The sequence below is a fragment of the Falco peregrinus genome, chromosome 14 (assembly GCF_023634155.1).
Source record: "Falco peregrinus isolate bFalPer1 chromosome 14, bFalPer1.pri, whole genome shotgun sequence".
NCBI classification, from domain to species: domain Eukaryota; kingdom Metazoa; phylum Chordata; class Aves; order Falconiformes; family Falconidae; genus Falco; species Falco peregrinus.
Window position 1 is genome coordinate 18,402,025 of NC_073734.1, and position 18,549 is coordinate 18,420,573.

General features: G+C 40.2%; 1 protein-coding gene across 7 annotated transcripts in view; it reads left to right on the forward strand.

Moving 5' to 3' along the window:
* The first annotated feature begins 850 nt into the window (after positions 1 to 850).
* The window catches only part of ADCY7 (adenylate cyclase 7), a 67,829-nt gene continuing 50,130 nt past the window's right edge, over positions 851 to 18,549 (forward strand). For 3 of the 7 annotated variants that reach the window (XM_055818460.1, XM_055818461.1, XM_055818459.1), the window contains exon 1: positions 7,521 to 7,695. The gene's annotated coding sequence lies outside the window, so the exon portion shown is untranslated. Of the gene's footprint in view, positions 968 to 7,520; positions 7,696 to 14,433; positions 14,778 to 18,549 lie in introns of those variants that run through there. The other 4 variants (XM_055818457.1, XM_055818456.1, XM_055818462.1 and 1 more) reach the window with 4 other exon arrangements.

Genomic DNA, 18,549 nt, shown 5'->3' on the forward strand with positions numbered 1-18,549 from the left:
CATTATTGCAGTAATGGTACAACCGTGGATGACTAACGCGTGGTGGTAGCTGCAGGCAGCTGGGCACACGCCTGCCTGCCACGGGCCGCACGCAGTCACCTGTGACTAACGCCTCCCTAGATAAACTTAATCCAAAAATCCACAGAAATCAGCATTTCGTTCTGTCGCCTGGAATGAGCTTTGCGTTGGAATTACATGCGGTAGATTCTGTCACCTGCAATGAGCTTTGCATCGGACTTAGGTGTGGTAGAGCTAGGCTTGGTCTGAATTAGTGGCCAGATGTTTGAGGCTTGACACACTGAGGACTCATTGCCAGCCCAGTGAAACTCACCCAAAACGTACCCAGAGGACTAAAGCAGTGAGTAAATGGAGGAGCGGGAAACGGGTGCTGTGGGATGGCCACAGCAGTGGCCTGCAAAGGTCACGTCCCTCATCCCTGCATGCAGCCTGGCTCTGGGGAAGTTCGGGGTCCTGCCACAGGCACTCCAGCTGTGGCTGGATTTTTGAAAGCTGCCTGTAAACTTTTGTATTTTTCAGGGTCCCGGGCAGAAGTTTGCTTCCACCCCTCTACAGCGTGGATGCCGATGGCTAGTCACTCTCCTTGTGTGACGGGTCAGCGGGACACAAGGGCACCCCTCACACTCTGTGAGGGACGGGGCGCTGCAGACCCTGCTCGGAGGCCTTGAGGGGGGGTGGCTGAGGGGCTCCCCCTCACGCAGGGGTGTTAAATGCCGCTGACCGCGGCCGTCCCGTTATGCGCGCGTCCCCTCACGGCCCCTGAGGAGAAGGGGCGGTGGCCCCGCCAGGGGGCGGAAGGGGCGCTGCCGCCGCGCGCGTGTCCCGCCCGTCCCGCCCTCCCTGCGCCGGGGAGGCTCCGGCGGCCCCAGAGACACCTCAGGCGGCTGAGGCGGAGCGGCCGGTGCCAGCCCTGCCCCGCTGCTGCCCGCTCCTCTTCCGCCGGCCGCAGGTGAGAGACCGCACCGGGGGGTGAGGACTGGGCTGGGGTCGTTCGGGGGCCCCGCTCCGCGGAGCGCGAAACGAGGAGTCTACATGGTTACCGCCTGCCTCTCCTCGCACCGCTTGATGCGCTTGGAAGTTTGCGGGCTCGTAAGCCTTTCTCCCAAGTTTATTTCGCGTGGAAAAGGCGGATTTGGGAAGCTGCGAGGCCTGAAAACTGGCGTGTGTTTCTGCGCAGAGGATGAATGGAGAAGTTGCTGGCTGGGCTTGCCTTTGGCATAGGCATGCACTCAAAAGCCAAAGGCTGTCTATTCTTACAGAGCAGTTTAGATCCTTTTTTTTGGCTTGGGTTTTTTTTGTGGTGAGTTTTTTTGGGTTTTTTTGTTGTTTTTTTTTTTGTTTTTTTAGTTTGATACAGCTTTAGATTGATACAGCTGAAGGAGGTACTTTAATATCCAGGGGAAACTTGAAATATCTGTTAGAGGGTGGGTTAGTGTCTTTTTTTTTTTTTTTTTTTTTTTACTGCTGAGTAGGTAAATTACTTCTAATCTCAGTAGGACCTGTCAGGGCATTTCTATAATGAGTATTCTGTGTTATTAAAGGGATTAAAATGCTTTATTACGTGTAGTATGGCATTTCATCCTTATGACTAGGATCTAACGTTTGCCAGTGGTGGTAAAGTGTGTCATGTCGCAGGAGCAGACCATCACCGATGACCCAGGACCATGCTAAAGTTGGTTGAACCTGAAACTTCGTTTATGACCAGTAATGCTGTGGTCAGCAGAAGTGCTGAAGACTCGCAAAGACACTTTGAAAGTGTTTTTGGACATGCAAAGTAAATAGGTGGTCTAATGTTTTAATTTGGTTTGGCATAGAAACCTGCTTTTCTCCTGTCAGTTGTGTTATATTTTATTTGTAGTGCTGTGTGCCTGATGGGCTTGGTTGTCACCCAAGACCATGCTGTGCAAATATAAGGTGGGGGGAAATCCATGTCAATGCGCCTAAAAGGTGTGGGTTTGATTCTGAGGTGCCTGTGATTTATTATAGGAAATCAAGTGTCCTCTGCTGGACACTGTAATACGAAAAATTCTTCATAATAGGAAATAGGATGTAACTGTATTGGCGTTAATGACATTAGTGCTTTGTGCTAAGATTCATGATGCAGGGGTGTCTTCTTTTGTTTGTTTGTGTTTCAAAGGGAGCTAGGAACCATAAAAGGAACTCTCCTTAAAATAAACAAACAAACAAACAAAAACCCCAGGAGATATTAACTTGTTTACTTTATGTCTACAAAGGAAAATTACCACAGAGAAATTCTACATCTATTACATATTTCGAGGATAAATAAGAATAATGTGGTGGTGCCATTTTTCAAAATATTATTGTTAAGCAAGCAGGATTCCAGGAGAGAAAGAGAAAGCTTCTGGGATGGTTTGATGATTGTGTCTAGGTCAGGAATAAATAAACCAGCAAACAGTGTTGTTGTGAGTGGTTGGGGACTTCTGTTTGTTTGTTTAGCTATCCTGACCTTTGTTAAATGTTAAAGTCCTGATCTGGAAGGTTTTATATGATGTGCTATAAGAAGAAGAAGAATGTGTTGCAGGCCTATGGTAAGACTCAGGATATAGTGTACTTATTGTATGTGTGTAGTATAGTAAATGAAGTACTTAAAAAAAAAAACCAAATAAATAATCTTCATTGTAGTGGTTGACGTTAAAACCAGTATTTGCCGAAGTCACCAACACATTGACAGTTTTCCCCCTATCCAGAAATGTTGAATGGAAAATGAGGAGCATGTGGAATACCACTCTGAAAACAGTAAGCTGATACTGATTTCTAATGGCCATTATAGTGTGCTATTTCTGCTTCCAGGAGCCATTACTAACAGCAATTAGGGTCACTGGGGGTTCTTGTAGAGCAGCCATTAGACTTTGTAATTTTTTTCTTAATGAAGCTAATGTCAACACCATTAAGAGTAAACATGAAAGATACTTCATTCCCTAACATATGTGGATATTTAAGTTCTTGTGGTTTGTGCTAAGTGAAAGAGCAGGTGCTGGCTGAGAGCTAATTAGTTTAGGTGTTAGCCTAGAGACAGATGATCATTGTCTTCTGTTAATGTGGGTGTTTGTGTAATTGCCAGTTGCTCTTAGATTAAAAAAGAAAAAGACAATACCCCCTGTGGAATTACAATAAAATCTTTAATTGGATTCTTAGATTTATTCTTGGGTTACATCTTTGACTTTGATTTAACATTACAGAGTTTATCAAAGTGACTCATTCTCTGATTTAAATTTATTATGAAGGCTGTGAAACCTGGGCTGAGATACTTCACCCAGTGATTGATCCCTCGGTCTCATGGTTTGTGTAGAAGCTACTTTTTATCTTTCTGGAAAAGGATTCAGTCTACCTGGGTTTTTTTGGTGTTTTGGATTAATAAAAAGTCATACTCAAGCTGCACTAAGCGTCTGTAGGGCTTCTGTATTGAAACATTTGGGACTTTTACTATAAAGAAATTATTTTTTGTGTAAATCAAAGATTGTTTCATTATCATAAGAAATCAGCCTGGGAACTGAGGTTTGTAAGAGCAGATAGGCAATGGAATTAGTGTTGTCCTCTAGGTTACAAGGAGCCTGCTTGGGTGCTGCTTTGACTGACTGAGGTGTGAGGATGGGTACTCACTAGCAGTGAGCATGCGTTGGCTGCTGTCTGCTACTTGCTTTTCTCTGCTGTTCTTCCGGGCTGGATGTGGTGCTCTGTGTGAGAAGCACCTGTGTTCACAGGCAGTTCCAAAGATTTATGTATACTGTTAAAGTGGAGTTGCAGCCTTACTTAAACCAAAAAGGTCTTTCAGATGAAAACCGGGACCTGGCTGAGCCAAAGATCACTCTTCTCCTCTAAGGAGAGCCCAGGCAGTATTTGATTTCTTAATGCAGTCTCTTTAACGTGCCCTTTGAGGAGCTAACAGGTTCTTTCAGAGACTGAATACTGCGTAAATAGCAAGATAATCTATGAAAGGAGCACCTACAAAGTTTCAAGATGATTATTTGCTAAGCTGACACAGGATGTTACAGTGTGAAATAGTTTGTAACCACGGCACAGTTAGATCATCTTGTATTAGAACAAGGAAGTGCAACTTCTTCCTTAGATCATTATGGTATACTTCATAAATAGTCAATGTCTTGTGTTTGCTGAAAAATGTATTTTACTGTTTTCAAAATGTAAAATATAAAGACATTGATCTAGGATTTCCTTATACTCTTATTTAAAAAACCAACATTTTCACCTGGAAAAAAATGTTGTCTTAAAAAAGTTTTAGAGCACTTTTATCTCATAATAAAATAATTATCATTGTTATCTCCAGAGACTTGCAAATAGCTTTAACTATTGCTGTTGCTTGCCTTTTGCTTCTTATACTATCCTCTCTTCCTGAGCCACCTTGGGTAGGATCCAGGCTCTGTCTTGCAGCACCAAGCAGCAGGGTAGTCCATACATGCAGGTAGAGGAGCAAGCAATACATTCCATCTTTTCCTTGGAAGCGTTTTTCTTTGCTTAGTAAGTGTAACGTAGTGTATAGATGTTGTAATAAGATTTCCTGCATACTATGTGTAGGTTGCCACTGCTGTGTGTTATCTCTTCAGAATTAATAAAATTCAGGTGTAAAAGGTGAAATAACTTTTTCTAGGTTACTCAAACATAAATGGCAAAATTTAAGTAGATCATGGGGCTGCTGTTTGTTTTCTAATCAAGGCATTGCTTTACCTCAGTGGCTTGGAGTTGTGACCTGAGTTTGTATCAAAATGTATCCTTCAAACTTACTCATTTTGTGTAGTCTGTTTTCAGTAGCATTTTTATAAAAAACAAATAAACCTTCTCTTTTGTGGCAGTAAGGCTGCTGATTTGATCTTTACAGCACAGGCCCACAGCTCAGAGGTTTCAGGTCAGTCGGTGCTTTAAAGATGAAACAAAGTCAAAGCTGGCTCTTGTGTGCCACAGGGCTGCACATACTGCTTTTCCTCAGAGCTTCTACCACAGCTAATGGCCAAAATGTTCCTCCCTTTAACAGCTGTTCTGTAATCCTCATTTCAGCATGAAAAGTAACTTCTGGTCTGTAATTAGAGAGAAGAAACAAACAGGGTGTGTTAAACTTCTGTTTCTGGGCATAAAACTAAGTGAATAAGTAACGCATTCTAGGTAAAAACAGAAATAACAAAGATTACCAAGGCCATAAGTAATGGCTAAGTCAGAGAAAGGTGACAAGTTTCTTTCAATGCAGCTGGCTGTTTCTGGCAGCTTCTCCCTGAAGTGCCCTGGTGCTATGTCTGTGTTCGCTGTAGTCTATGTGTGTTTGCTTTGCTCAGGTAGCTTGCAGGGCCTCCTGGTAGAGATAATTGAACGAGATAATTTTCAGACTCATTCTCCTGTATCCTGCATCACAGTTTGTTTAAGAGTAGTGATAGGGCTCTGTACCATCTTCTGTTCTAAGTGATGCAGAAACAAGTATTGTTTGACATGTGAGTTGTCATCCAGCCCACAACAACAGGAGTGTGTTTTTCTGAGATGCTCAGCAAGTATAGTAATAAATTTATTTATTTATTTATTAATGCTGCCTTGTAAATGGCTGGTTACAAAGCCGCAAGCACACTCTTGTAATATAATCAATATGAATATGTTTTAAAAGGACTTTAAGCTGTAAGGTCTTAAGTGTGCATGCTTTATTTCACGGAAGGAGACAATATAGTAAGTGTTTTGTAGGTAGATAATTGTAGAAATAGTTTACGTGTGACTGTATAACTTTGTTTTTAATTTGTTACTTTTCACTCTGAAGTTTTGTTCTGACTAATAATGACTAGTTAGCATTTCAATGAGTTGAACAAAATATTTCAGTAAGAAATACACTTTTCATTTGTAATATAGCCTGGGTTTCAGTCATTTACTTAATGTCCAATCTGTGATGTTTTCTGCTTTATTCATTTATATAAAAATAAAATGCATTCATACTAAGAGGTTCTTCTAAAGAACTAGTTGATGATCAAACCACTTAGCAGTGACTAATTCTTACTCAGATACTGTTTTCCATCCAAGCTACCAAAATGGTGAGGAAACAAGGGTGCCAATAGAATGACAAAGCACATGGAAGGGCTGGGTAATGAGTGTGGCTGGGAAGAAGCTGTCAGAGCTCCCCGAGGTTTATTCAAAGTCAGCTGATATTAATGGAAATGGGCAATAAAACTCTGATAATTTAAATGCCAGATATTCTTAGCACCTGGCTCACGTCAACCTGAGTCTATCTGTTATGGTATTTCAGGTAGGACCTGCTTGCTGGAAAGAGCTTAAACTTAGTCAGGCTGTGGGGGGAAAAAAAACAGACCAGGTCAAGTTGAGAGAGGATGAACTTTGTACTGGGGCTTTTCTCTGTGTCTCTGTCTTTTTCTCTGTTATTGCTACTGAGCGTATGTGGGACTAAATCAAAAAATAAATTCCAGTAGCAGAACAGAATTTTGGTTTCAGTTTCCTCATTTGAAAGGAAGTTGGGGTACGGCTAGCAAAACTTCCTCGCTTCCTGATGCTTTCTGCCTGATCTTCTACTCCTGCTTTGCTGGTGGTTTCAGCCTGCTGCCATGCAGGCGGATGTCGTTTCAATGCCAAGGAAACAAACATATATGTATATTTGTGAGATGCTCATTTGTTGGAGTAAACTAAAATAAATTACAGAAGACATGAGAAATGTATGTAGTTATTACTAGTACATTTTAATCAGGAACTGGGTTTTGAGGTTAAAATGCTTTAAAAAAATCTTATCATGGATAAAGCCAATGAAACAATTCTGATACTTTAATTGTGCAAGTTCTTACTGTCTTGCTTATTCTATGTGTAGCCCATATCCTAGTGTATGTAGGCCCTGTGCAGATTATTAGAGGACAGGAGAAAAATAAAGGCAAAGACTGCTTCTGTAGTTTTGTAACTTCTAGGTTTTCAGCCTGATTTACTTCAGTCTGCCATCAGAAGGGAGGGTGGCGTGAGCCTTTTCCCTTGTGTTGGGTCAGAGGTTCTGCTCACGAGGGGGAAAACAAGCAGGTGTGTCTGGTGGGCTAAAGCTGTGATCCTGAGGTGCACCCCATGTCCATGCTTGGTGATGGTCAGCACCAGGCAGCTGGGAGCAAAGGTGCCTCCTTGCTTTGACTGCCTGGCTGTATGTCTGTTTGACTGTATGGCTGAAGCTTGATGGAGCCTGGCTGGGCATTTAATGATGGCTATATAAAATATTTTTTTTCTAGAAATATTCTCACCTGACTTTGCATATAAACACGGGAGTAAATGCAATGAAGGGTGTGATTTTTATGGTGTAGCTAGGCTGGCTCAATGAGCAGCTGTTGCTAAAAGTGGGCAGCGCTGCTCGCTTCCTGCCCCTGTGCTCCCAGCCCTCCCTGAAGTCAGCACTCGTGCTCATCTGACCTGTTGGTGAGCTGATTCATGGAACTAAAAGGGCAAAAAGCTATTATTTTTAATAGAATAAACATTTTTTAAAGTGTGTTTTTTTTAAATATTTTTTTTTCCTGTAGGAGCAGAACAGCCAGGCTAGAGGAAGTGGCAAGAACAAATTGTTGAACTTCTGGAGGGACAGGCGGGGACGGTTCCCTTCTCTTCAGCAGTGGCTGTACTGTAAAGCTGTGCTCCTAGTTCAAGTATACTTCTGCAGACACTAGAAAAGTGACCTGGACTGTGTTTTGATTTGAGGTATTGCCAATTGAATCGTTAGCCCAATTTCAGTACTACTTAAAGAGCTCTGTTCCTCTGCTTTACTTATGCAGAGGAAATGAATGTGAAAATATTTCACTGTAGTACTTTTTAGAAATCACCTATAGTTGTGGGTTTGGTTGTGTGGTGGTTTTTTTGGGTTTTTTTGGTTTGTTGGGGTTTTTTTGCAAGTTCCTGAGGAGTATCCTGTTTTGGATTTAGTAGTTCTTACTTTTTATTTTTAGTCTGCTAATTGTAATGCAGTAACAATCACAAGCCCCCCCACTCCCTTTTTCCTCAGGATACTACACTTTTAAAACAAGACCAAAGATGCATGAAGTTCTGAGAAAATGAGAATTTAATCTGATAACAGTATAAATGCCATGTTTAGCTTTCAAATAAATAGGAAAAAATACCAGTATAGTTACTCTATAAAAAAAAAATGTGATGCAGTTCTTGCAGTGCCACAATAGGCAAAATTCCACACAGGCAGGTTTATTTTCCTTGGTAAGCTGATGTGTTGATTACTTGCATGTTCAGAGCTCACTTGCAGAGCTGTAGAACATGATTTAGTGACACAGATTGTCAGCGTGAGCAGAACTGCATATGAGTGTTAATTGCTTCTGGTCAGGTGCAGACCAATTAACAGTGTTGGTAGATAAGGCAGATTACACTGCAATTCGTGAATAACATACTGGAAGAATAAAGTGGGAAATTTTGTTTTTCAAGGTTCTGGGCAGATTTAGGCAAAAGTTAGTTGTTTTTCTTTTCTTATTATATTGGCTGTGTGTTCCATAATTGTTTATCAAGGACGTTTACACAGGGAATTTATATATAGTTGTAGCTAAACAAGTTTACCAGAGAAGTGTTAAACACTTGTTTTACATGTTGAATTAATTTGTCCTACATTTATGCAGGCTGTTGTATTAAGAAATGCATTCTGCTGTACTTATTTTGAACTGCATTGAAATACGGGTGATCATCAGTGATGGTTAGGCTTTTCTTGGAGTTGTCTCCGCTGCCAATAAAAATATGTATATGTATATATAAAGATACGTATACATGTAAATGTATAAATAAAGAAAACTAACTAAAGTGTTATTTCTGGAGGCTTCAGAATCTAAAAGGTACTGTGCTTGTTTCTTTTTATCTTTCTGGATGGCTTCTCATTATGTTTTGTGTATCAGTACCCCAGGCATCATCCTCTGGGCTTGTTCATTTACAGATGGGTTTAAGAAGCACTTGCCAAAAAAACCCATAACAACCAAACTTAATGACTTGCTGGTACATCTGAGCAGTGTTGGCTGTAGAAAGTATGGGGAAGCTGGGAATCAGTTAATTTGCTTTCTTATTTCAATCAAGGCAAGGAGTGAGGCAGCACTTCTGCAGTGCAGTGTATTCAGCGTAGCTTTCAGCATGCTGAATAACATAGTGTTAAGTTGGAGTAGCTGTAAAGAGAGTGAGGTGTTGCAGTTCTTACATGCTGTAACAACATTCTCACTAGAAACAGAGGGGCTTTCAAGAGGGGAAACAAGTGAGGTGGTGGGGGAGGAGGAAGGATTTCTTTTAACTGTGGCACTGCCCTCACAGAACTGGGATAACTGTAGGTTGCACGCAGGGGAGACCTAATTATTTTGTATTGTAATACTATAGTGGTCCTGAGAAAAACTTGCCCCAACCCACAGTCAGGCTAGGTAAGTGATGACGTTGAGGTGGGGACTCTGGAGGTACCAAAAAGGGGAAGGCAGTGTATGCCTTCTGGAAACCTGGTGTGTTTTAAAAGCACTTTTGCATGCAGCTACATAACACATTGGAGATAAAGTTGTCCAGAAATACATTTTAGTTGCTGTGACTTGAACTCCGCTCTAGGAGCAGTGGCCCAGCAGTGGACAGGGGAAGCGTGCAAACTCTGAAAGGGGAACAATTACATCTCTCTTTTCGGTGTGGTGCTTGAATTTTAGTAAATTCTCTTCCTGCATGCTGGTTAGAGGTGCTATCTCCCTGATTCATGCCTTCTCTGCAAGACACCAGCTAGCTGTATTTGTGTCCACCCCATATGAGAGTGCTTTAAGCACCTTGGGGTTCTACATGCTGTCTCTTGGGGCTTGCTCACTGAGTCTGAACCTTGGGAACAACTGTTCTGGGCCTTAAAACCACTGCTGGCTGACTGCATCTGCCTGAAGTAGGCTTCTTCATGGTCTCATCAGCTAGGAAAACTTAACTCTTGGAGGCATAAAATAGCTGGCAAAGACACATAGGTAGTTGTGGGGGGGAATTTTTAAAGCAGGTTTCCAGGTGATGCTGGAGATTGCTGGTCAGTGCAAAAGAAACTATGCTGCATGCTTTTCCCTGAATCTCCCTTCTTTGGAGTGTTCTTTGGGATTTGGTCGATGCTGTCCAGAGTTCCTGTGTTCCCATTCCTGTACTTGATGCTCCCAGCACAGGCTTCTCTTTGCTTTGTGAGAAAGATCCAAGCAGACTTTGATTCTCTTGCTGTTCCTTCTGCTGCTGTGTGACCCTCTGGTCAGCTGCAAACCCTTGGGTGGTCTGTTGCATGGTTACCACACAATTTGAGTTCAGACCTGAAAAACTGGTTTTTATAGGTATTAACCACCTGTTCTGCTAGAGAACAGCCCAGGTAATTGTGGATGTTCTTTAATGATGTCTTGTTCAGCAGTGGAGGCTGAGTGCCACTCCTCCACCCTTGCAATGCCATACAGCCAGCCCTTCCTAACTGTATTCCCCTTCTTGAACAAAAAAATGTTATGTTTAAAGGGCCTTAGTAATGTCCAGCTGAACTTCAGAAAATGTTTGTAGGTTCTTGTGATAGTCATAAGGAATTTGTGGTAGTAGAGCAGAGCTGCTTACAAGAGTATTGTTTCCTCGCCCACTCCAGAAGCATATGCAGTCAGGCTACGTGTATATCTTCTAACACAAACATATTCTTACATCAGGGGAGTCACTGGGTAATTATGGCCATGCTAGTTCTTAGACTATAATTGGGCAGGTAACAAGTCTGCATTCTAACCTAAGAGGATGACTGCACAAAATGTTGCCAGGGAACAAGCTAAAATGCCTTAATTATTACCGGTCTATAATGCTGTCCTCCATAAGGTAGATGTGAGAGAGGTTATTCTACTTTCCTTTACAGAGGGCTATGAGTTTGTACGTTGGCAGTTACTATGGGAGATTTTACATGCTATTAATCCTCATGTGTTAATCAATCTCCTGATAACTTGTGTAACAAGGTAGTTAGTGGCTACCATAGTAGCCTTAAAAAAAACAAAATCTTTAAAATATGGGTAATTTGGATAAATTATATTGTATGCCTTTTGGAAATAATATGGGTGTCAGAATGATCCCAAGGTGTAGTTTTATGTAGTTCTAATCTGCGTGGGATGTTTACATGTATTTCCATAAGCTATTAATTCATTATTATTAATTTTTTTCTATGTTGATTTATAACTAACAGGATGGGAAGGTAGGCAACAGTGATTTTTAGCCACCTGCACTTTCTCTGTTTAAAAAAACAAAACCCCAAGCCTTTTCTTACAAGGTAGTAACCTGGCAAGGGACTACCTTCTTTGCAATATTGCCAAACATCATAGCTTTTGGTTATGAGTTGTCTTGTCTTTTTTTTTTCTTTTTTTTAAAAAAGCCATTTTAAAACCGTAACACTCATCTTTCACTTGCCTTATGAACTTTGATCTATTTTTGGCCTAAGCGGAATTTTTCTCTGTGGTTAAGTGCTAAAAGCTTTGTTTAAAACACGATTTTGTGACGTGGTGTCTGCTAAAAGTGTCTCCTATCACTAATATTCTGATAGAGCACTAATCTTATGAGCCAACAGGCTAAATCATTCTTTTAAATTTCTTCCTGTCTTAATTAAGAAGTCGGAAAACCTTTAAGCACATTCCTTGGGCCTATGACTTACATTTATACATATATTTCCCTATAATGTAATATTAATTTTAGATTCCAAGCACACTAAATGAAGGAATGTATGGCTAAGATTGTATGCTGTGCTTCTGGAATATGCCATATGCTTTTTTATTGAGGCATTTACCTTGGTTTTGTACTTTACTATAGCTTGTTTGTGCAAGAGACTAATTTCTGATCAAGAACTAGAGGTACAGCCTTCACAAAGTAGGAGTATTGACACAAACGTCTACTTTTATTGATAACCTTCCCTGGATTTTCTTTTGTTTGACTTCTGCCAGGATGAGAATATACCTTTTCTTATTTGAGATGTCATGACCTGGATTTACCATGCAGTTTGAGTTCCTTGATGCATCATTCACGGAATTGTCCTTATTCCTTAGACTGACCTCCTCTTGATCGTTTCTGTAGGGTGATAAAAGAAGGCCAAACTGGGCAAGTCACTCAAGTGCTTGGAAGGGGAGCAGTCATAAGGCCAAGTACTGCTCCCTGTCTGTAAGGGGGGAGGATCAGACCTCTGTTCTGGTCTGGCTTGGCTCTGGGGAGGTCGCTTACGGCCGTGATCAGAGTTCCTTGGGAGTTGGGAGGACTCCACCCGAGTGCTGCAGTCTGCCTTCATGGTATAAACTGCAGGAAGAAACGTCAAAATTGCACACACATGCAGCAGTACTTAATTCAGCATTTTTTTCCTCACAGTTACAACTTGCATATTGCTTTTCATTTAAATGGTAGGTTTCTAAACATGTTTTTGCGCTAGCTTCCAGGTTTCATCTCAGCCAAGGGAGGAAACTTTAGGGGAAGTTTATAATCAGCCAACACTTAAAAGAATCGATACATTGATTATGTTTGCTGTCATGAATATAACTTTATGCAGATCTTAATATCTATTTATTGTGGGTGACATGAATCCTTGCTTTATGCTCACAGTACAGATTTATTTCCAGCAGTGATATTGATAAAGCAGACATCTAATACTCATGGTACCTGTAAAATATCTCCTGTACTTGGAATGCTTGATTTGCACCTTTTGATTTTACTTTATTTTACTTCTTTTGTGTGTCATCCTGTCAGAGAATTCAGGATTTCATAAATCAGTGTTTTGGGTGGAGAGTTCAGTGAATGTTAAGTTTCTATGTTCGTTGTCCCTAGCTGTAGTCTAAATATAAAAAGTTTTTCTTAATGCTTTCTTAATTTGTGCTTGATATCTGCTACTGACAGTATACGGTTTGTTTCCCAATGGGACACTTTTTACTTTCACTCCACTGATTTTTTTGGAATGTCACTTCAACTGCTAGTACTTTTCTTGCCAATCAGCTACGTCTCTCACACACACTGTCTAAAGCTAAGAGTTTGTGTGAAAGAGTCTTTTCTGTGCTTGTCACTGAGCATATTCAAGCAGTTATATCTTTTTTGTAAAAACACTGTTAACAATAATGTTTTGACTGTTTGCTTGTATTTAATATCAGTTTATTTTCTCATCTGTTTTTTGTGCTTGTATATGCTTATATGTATACTTAACAAAGAGATGGTGATGGAATTGTTGGTATAGTCCAACATATGTGTGCCTGAATACATATATCATTAAACAGTAACTGTCATTTTAAGGAACCGATTAGAATTTGTTAACAAAAATATGTACCAGACATCTTCATTTACATTTTGTCCTTTTCCTTCCTTATTTCTGACTTGTAGTGTCTGTATGCCTAGGCTTAACATGGTGATAAAGTAGTAAAAGTCTGGGTGTAAACCAGTGTTTTATGATTTAAATAAATGTTACAGCATTTTTATGTCTGTGTGTAATACATAGAGTAGCTAAAAATGTAGATGTGCCTGTTTTATGCCTGGTTGAGGTCACTGAAGGGTTACACATGGCTTATGTTTTTCCTTACCTTGAAACATTTGACTGTTAGCCCCTGGGTGAAGTGGGCTGACTCAGTGACAGATGTGAATCAAGGATTTGTCATATTGTGCATTATATTGTATTTCAGTGGTTTCTGCTTCATTTGTTAAAATTTTGCCTTTGAGATACTTTCTCTTTCAAGCATCTTGGTATTTCATAGTGAAAGTTTGTGGAAGTCAGTTAAATGACTTAATTTAAAACCAGCAGAAGCATCTGAGGGAAGTGTGTGTAAAAGCAGGGTTTGGATTTGTAAATATTTGGTGAGTATGTTACTTCAGAAACACTCTACGCACATGTAACTGTTTGTGGCTTTTTCTTTTCTTTCTCATTGGGAACTTGTATGTCTCTCTAGAATGGTAATTAAATGCCAAAATACTTGGTTTTGAGATTTGCTTAGGGAAGTTGTGTAAGATATATAAAATGTGTTATGAATTGCAAAGTGATCACAAAAATACTGATAGTTTTTCAGGTTTTGTGCTTAACTCCCTTTTGACTTAAAGCGTGAGCTAGGCTTTTTAAATAGTTCTTATCCTGAAACTCCTCAATTAACCCTCCCCGGTTTCCTACAGTTGAATACAGATACTTTTGGTGCACATCTGTGTATATCTTGCCATGCAAGAGTTCTAAGTTGGAAGTAAAGAGCATTTCTCCCCCCCTCCACCCCTGAAATTATTGTGTTTTTAGGCAGAAAACTTGAAGTGTGATTTAGTGGTGGAAGTATAAACCTGGCACACAAAAGATGTGAGCAGTGTTCACAGGGTGGTTCTAGCAGTTTGGACTTTTTTCTGGCTTTTTCTTTCTGCAAAATGTTGATAGAAGTAGGAGTACTTGAATGAAGTTTTATTTATTCATCTTGGCCAAAAGTGGAAGACAAAATCCCAGACAAAAGTGGAGAGTGTTCTGGACATTAGAAGTAATTTGGCTGCTGGAAGTTGCCCAAAGTACTGGCAATATGTTCTTGCTCTTACTGAAAAATAAAGTAGCAGCACACTCTCTCTCTCTCTTTTTACAATAAGTATACTTACATCCTGCTCAGCCGCCTGTTGTGAAAGTCATCACTTCTAATAGCACAGTGCCCCCGGGACTGCTGCAGGGCATTCACTGGCTCAAATACTGACTCAGAACCTAAATCGTTGACACTGCGATTATAATTACGACTTTCCTCCCTAATCTGGGAAAGCATCTTGGATTTCCTCATTCACAGTTCCAGTTTTCAGAGATGGAGTGAGCCAGTCTGTCTGGGGTGAGTCTTCCCTGCTTGTTTATTTTTATCTGTTCCTGTTCTTTAAACTCTTGGATATTTCCTGGATATTATGGACTGGGTACAACTAAACTATTAATAGCTTTTGTCAGGTGTTAAAATAGAGAATTACAGACCACCCTGACTACTTATTTAGCAAAGGAATTGAAAGGTCTGTTTTTCCTCCCGAGAAGTTGATCTTCTCTGTTGCTGGCTCTTGCCTAGCATCTCTCTGGGCTGTCCCTCATCCCAGGGCACGTGTGGGAGCACAGTTCCTTCCAACGATGGCTGCAGCAGCATTTTCAGGTTAAGGAGCACCTTGTTTTGCCTCTGCTCTGCAGTGGGCCACTCTCAGCTGTGCTGGCCGTGCTGCCCACGAAACTGCACTGCACACAATTAGTAACACCTGTCTGCCTCTTAGGCCAAAAGAAAGAAAAAAACCAGGAAACACAAATGATTATTCTTGAGCTGATCTGACTGTGTGTGGGCCTAGAGACAGCAGCATGCACATAGTGAAAGAACAGTGTAATGTGGTGACAAGATGGGAGCGAGTGGTGGGGAGAAAGAGAGGAAGAGGAGGAGAAACTTGTTGAGCAAATACTACTGGTGGCACTCCCATTGCAGAACCATAGCCAAGACCTGTGGGTTTAGTTACTTGAAATGAGCAGCAAAAGTTTCCTATCTAAATGTCTGTTCATTAAACTGATTTGAACTGTGTGTTGGGAGAGTGGTGATTTACGAATAAACATGCATTTGCTGCAGTAGATATTTGTATTTGAATACATCCCCTGGTAGTGATAATCTCTCGCTTCACATGTAGGCCCTTCCCCATTATTTTAGGGTTTGTTTGCTTGAGCAGTAAGTTGTACTTTAGAAATAAGGAAGTGATGGTAATGATGCATGTGTCAGCTTGAACCGTATGTAAAAAAAAAAAAAAAAAGTAGTGGTTGTGTTACAGCCATGTGAAAAGAATGAAAGGAACGTCATGATTTCATCCACTGTTCTGTCTTGCCATTGCCCAGAGCTACTGATTTCATTTGTTACTGAAAAAAAGCATTAAATGAAAGATCCCCCCGCTTCTGTAACCAAATTTACAGCACTGATTCGCTGTGTTCTTTTGTTAGCTTCCACGTCTTTCAGTGGGACTTAGACTGATGTTGTGCTATTCTTAACATCATTCATTCTTATTTAATTGCACATATATATATTTAATATAATAATATTACATAATAACTTTGATTTTCATTTTATGTGATATTTAAAGCCCAGCATTGTGCTTCCTGCCACAGCTGAACAGCTATTCTCCTCCAGGGATTATATCAGTTTCTAGAGGTACGAGATTAAAATCCAGCAAAAGATTGAAGTGCCAATGAGGATGTATACTGTAATGCATTGTTATAGTCCAGAATTATTTGTGTCATAAGCTTGGGGCTACTGTATTCTTAAAATGTCTTGTGAGTATTCATTTATCTTGCTGGCACCTATTGTGGGTGGGTGATGGTATTAAGCCAGTTCCTTTGGGAGAGAGAAAAAAGGCACACCACACACTCGAAGCCAGCCAGCCAACAGGAAACTGCGGGAGAGCCAAAAGCTAGAAAATGGGTTTTGAGTTCTTTGCTTTAACCACAGTGGTCATCCTTCTCATACAGGGGCTAAGGGCTACAGAAGGTTGAGGATTTATATGCGTACAGGATGGAAAGATGGGATTATGAGTGAGAAAAAAACCTCTGGAATTTATTATGCTTTAACCACAGGATGTGGTTATCAAAAGAACTTTCCTGGGGTTTTGGCAGTATTTGGATCTCAGGCCTGCTCTTAAAATGTACCAAACAACTTCAGCGCAAGTTAAAAGTAATCAGAATTTGAAAAGCAGGGAAATGGCTGTGACACTAATTAAATGGGTAGTTTGTGCTTCTACAGGAGCTCCCTGATCTATTGGGTAAGATTTGGTCAGTGAACTATCAAGCCTGGATTCTCTTCCCAGATCTGCTCCTGAGGTGCTTCATAGCATGGATTTTTGTCGAACGCTTTCCCTTTGTGTAACTACTTGCTGTCTCCTTGTGTTTCTGTGTAGAATGGGAAGTCTTTGAATTGTGGGTTACCTTTTAGGAAACTTGCCAGCAGGTCAGATCTTAGGGATATGGCTTAATTCCATTAGTAGTTTGTATTTTGTTGTAGTATAGTGTTCATGAAAACTTCTTATTTCCTTCTTCATCATCAAAAGATAAACTCTGGGATTTTTATGGATGTTGTATAGTTCAATTACATTTTCATGAAAGGATATTGCTTTTTCTCAGTTTTGAATTGTTACTTCCTAGCTTTTAATTTCTGAATTTCTGACATTTTTCATTTTGCCATTTGATCTGCTTACAGGTCAATAGCTGAAGTCCACTGTCGCATTATTAGTTTGGCACATTTTCTGTCTCCTTTGGCTGATCCTGTAGGGTTTCAACTCCATAGTGCTTTTCATTCTGTTTTGGTGTAAATCCCCATCACTACCAGCGCTGTAAAGGTATACATGTAAACCTGATGGTAGTGTGAATGCGCTGAGAGCGAGCGAGCTTCAGATAGACCCATGCTGAGTTTTGCCAAATAGTTTCCACTGAAGCCAGATTGCTGCAGCTGCAACAGCGGAAACTGTGCGTTCTTTGAAGCAGCCTTGTACTAATGATGTTTCTGTTGTTGCGTTTGCTTATCAAAAAAAGTTGCAATTTTAGATGTGAAATAGTTTAAATATGAACTACTGTTTCCTAAGCAGTTAATTAACTTCTTGTGCCAGGTGGAAAAACCCTGATTACTGAAACTGAAAGCCACTCCAGCAGTGCTACGTAACCTTTAGACCTGTCAGAGCAAGAAAGATCTTACCAGAAACTCTTGGAGACTTTCTTAGCAGTACTTTCTAAGATTGGCTCTGTGTATGTGTGTGTGCTGTTACTTCACCCACATTCAGAAAGTAGTTGCTGCATTAATTAAATGTTACTCCCAAGAGACCAGAAACCAGTCTTTGTGTAGAAATCCAGTTTTCTAGGGGTATGCAGAGGAGGATCTTATTTCATGTGAATTTATAAGACAGTGGCAGCCAGGTTCAAATGCAATAAGAGGTAAAATGAAGAAAGGAACTGAAGGCTGTTCAGTGGGCTGTAGTATGTACAGTCAGCATGCTCCTTCATGTTGTAGCTTAGGAATTTTAAAATCCCTTTTATGGGAGAAATCTATACACTCTCGACTTCTTGTGGTTTTTCAATGTAGTTTTGGAGGTGGTATATAGGAGAGGAAGCAGTGCCAGTTTTATCTAATATTGCTTGCTTTGTTCTGACTTTTTGTTCCTGAGCATTTATATTGTTTCTACAATAAACTGTCTTGGACATCTCTGAATAAAGTAAACTTCAACTTAAGCATCAGTTCAGTTTATATTTCTTTATACTATCGTTTAGGATAACGTGGAAGTGATCTTTAGGAGAACTGTAACTATTAGCCCAGCAGTAAAGTAGAAAGAAGCATCTTAGTGTTTATAATAGTTTGGGTTTGATTTATAAATGATTGTTTATTTAAAAAATAGATAATATGAAATACATTTTAAACATTTCTGAAAAAAACTGAGAGTTCTTAAATATGGACTATATGTAGCTGAGGGAAATAACTTTGGCGTGTTATAAAATGGTCTTTTAAGATACAGTTGTAGCGCAGTATGTTTATAATACAAATCACATTTTTGTTTTAAAATACTTTTGTTCAGTTAAAATTATTGTAATTAAATGTTTTTTGCAGATTTGAT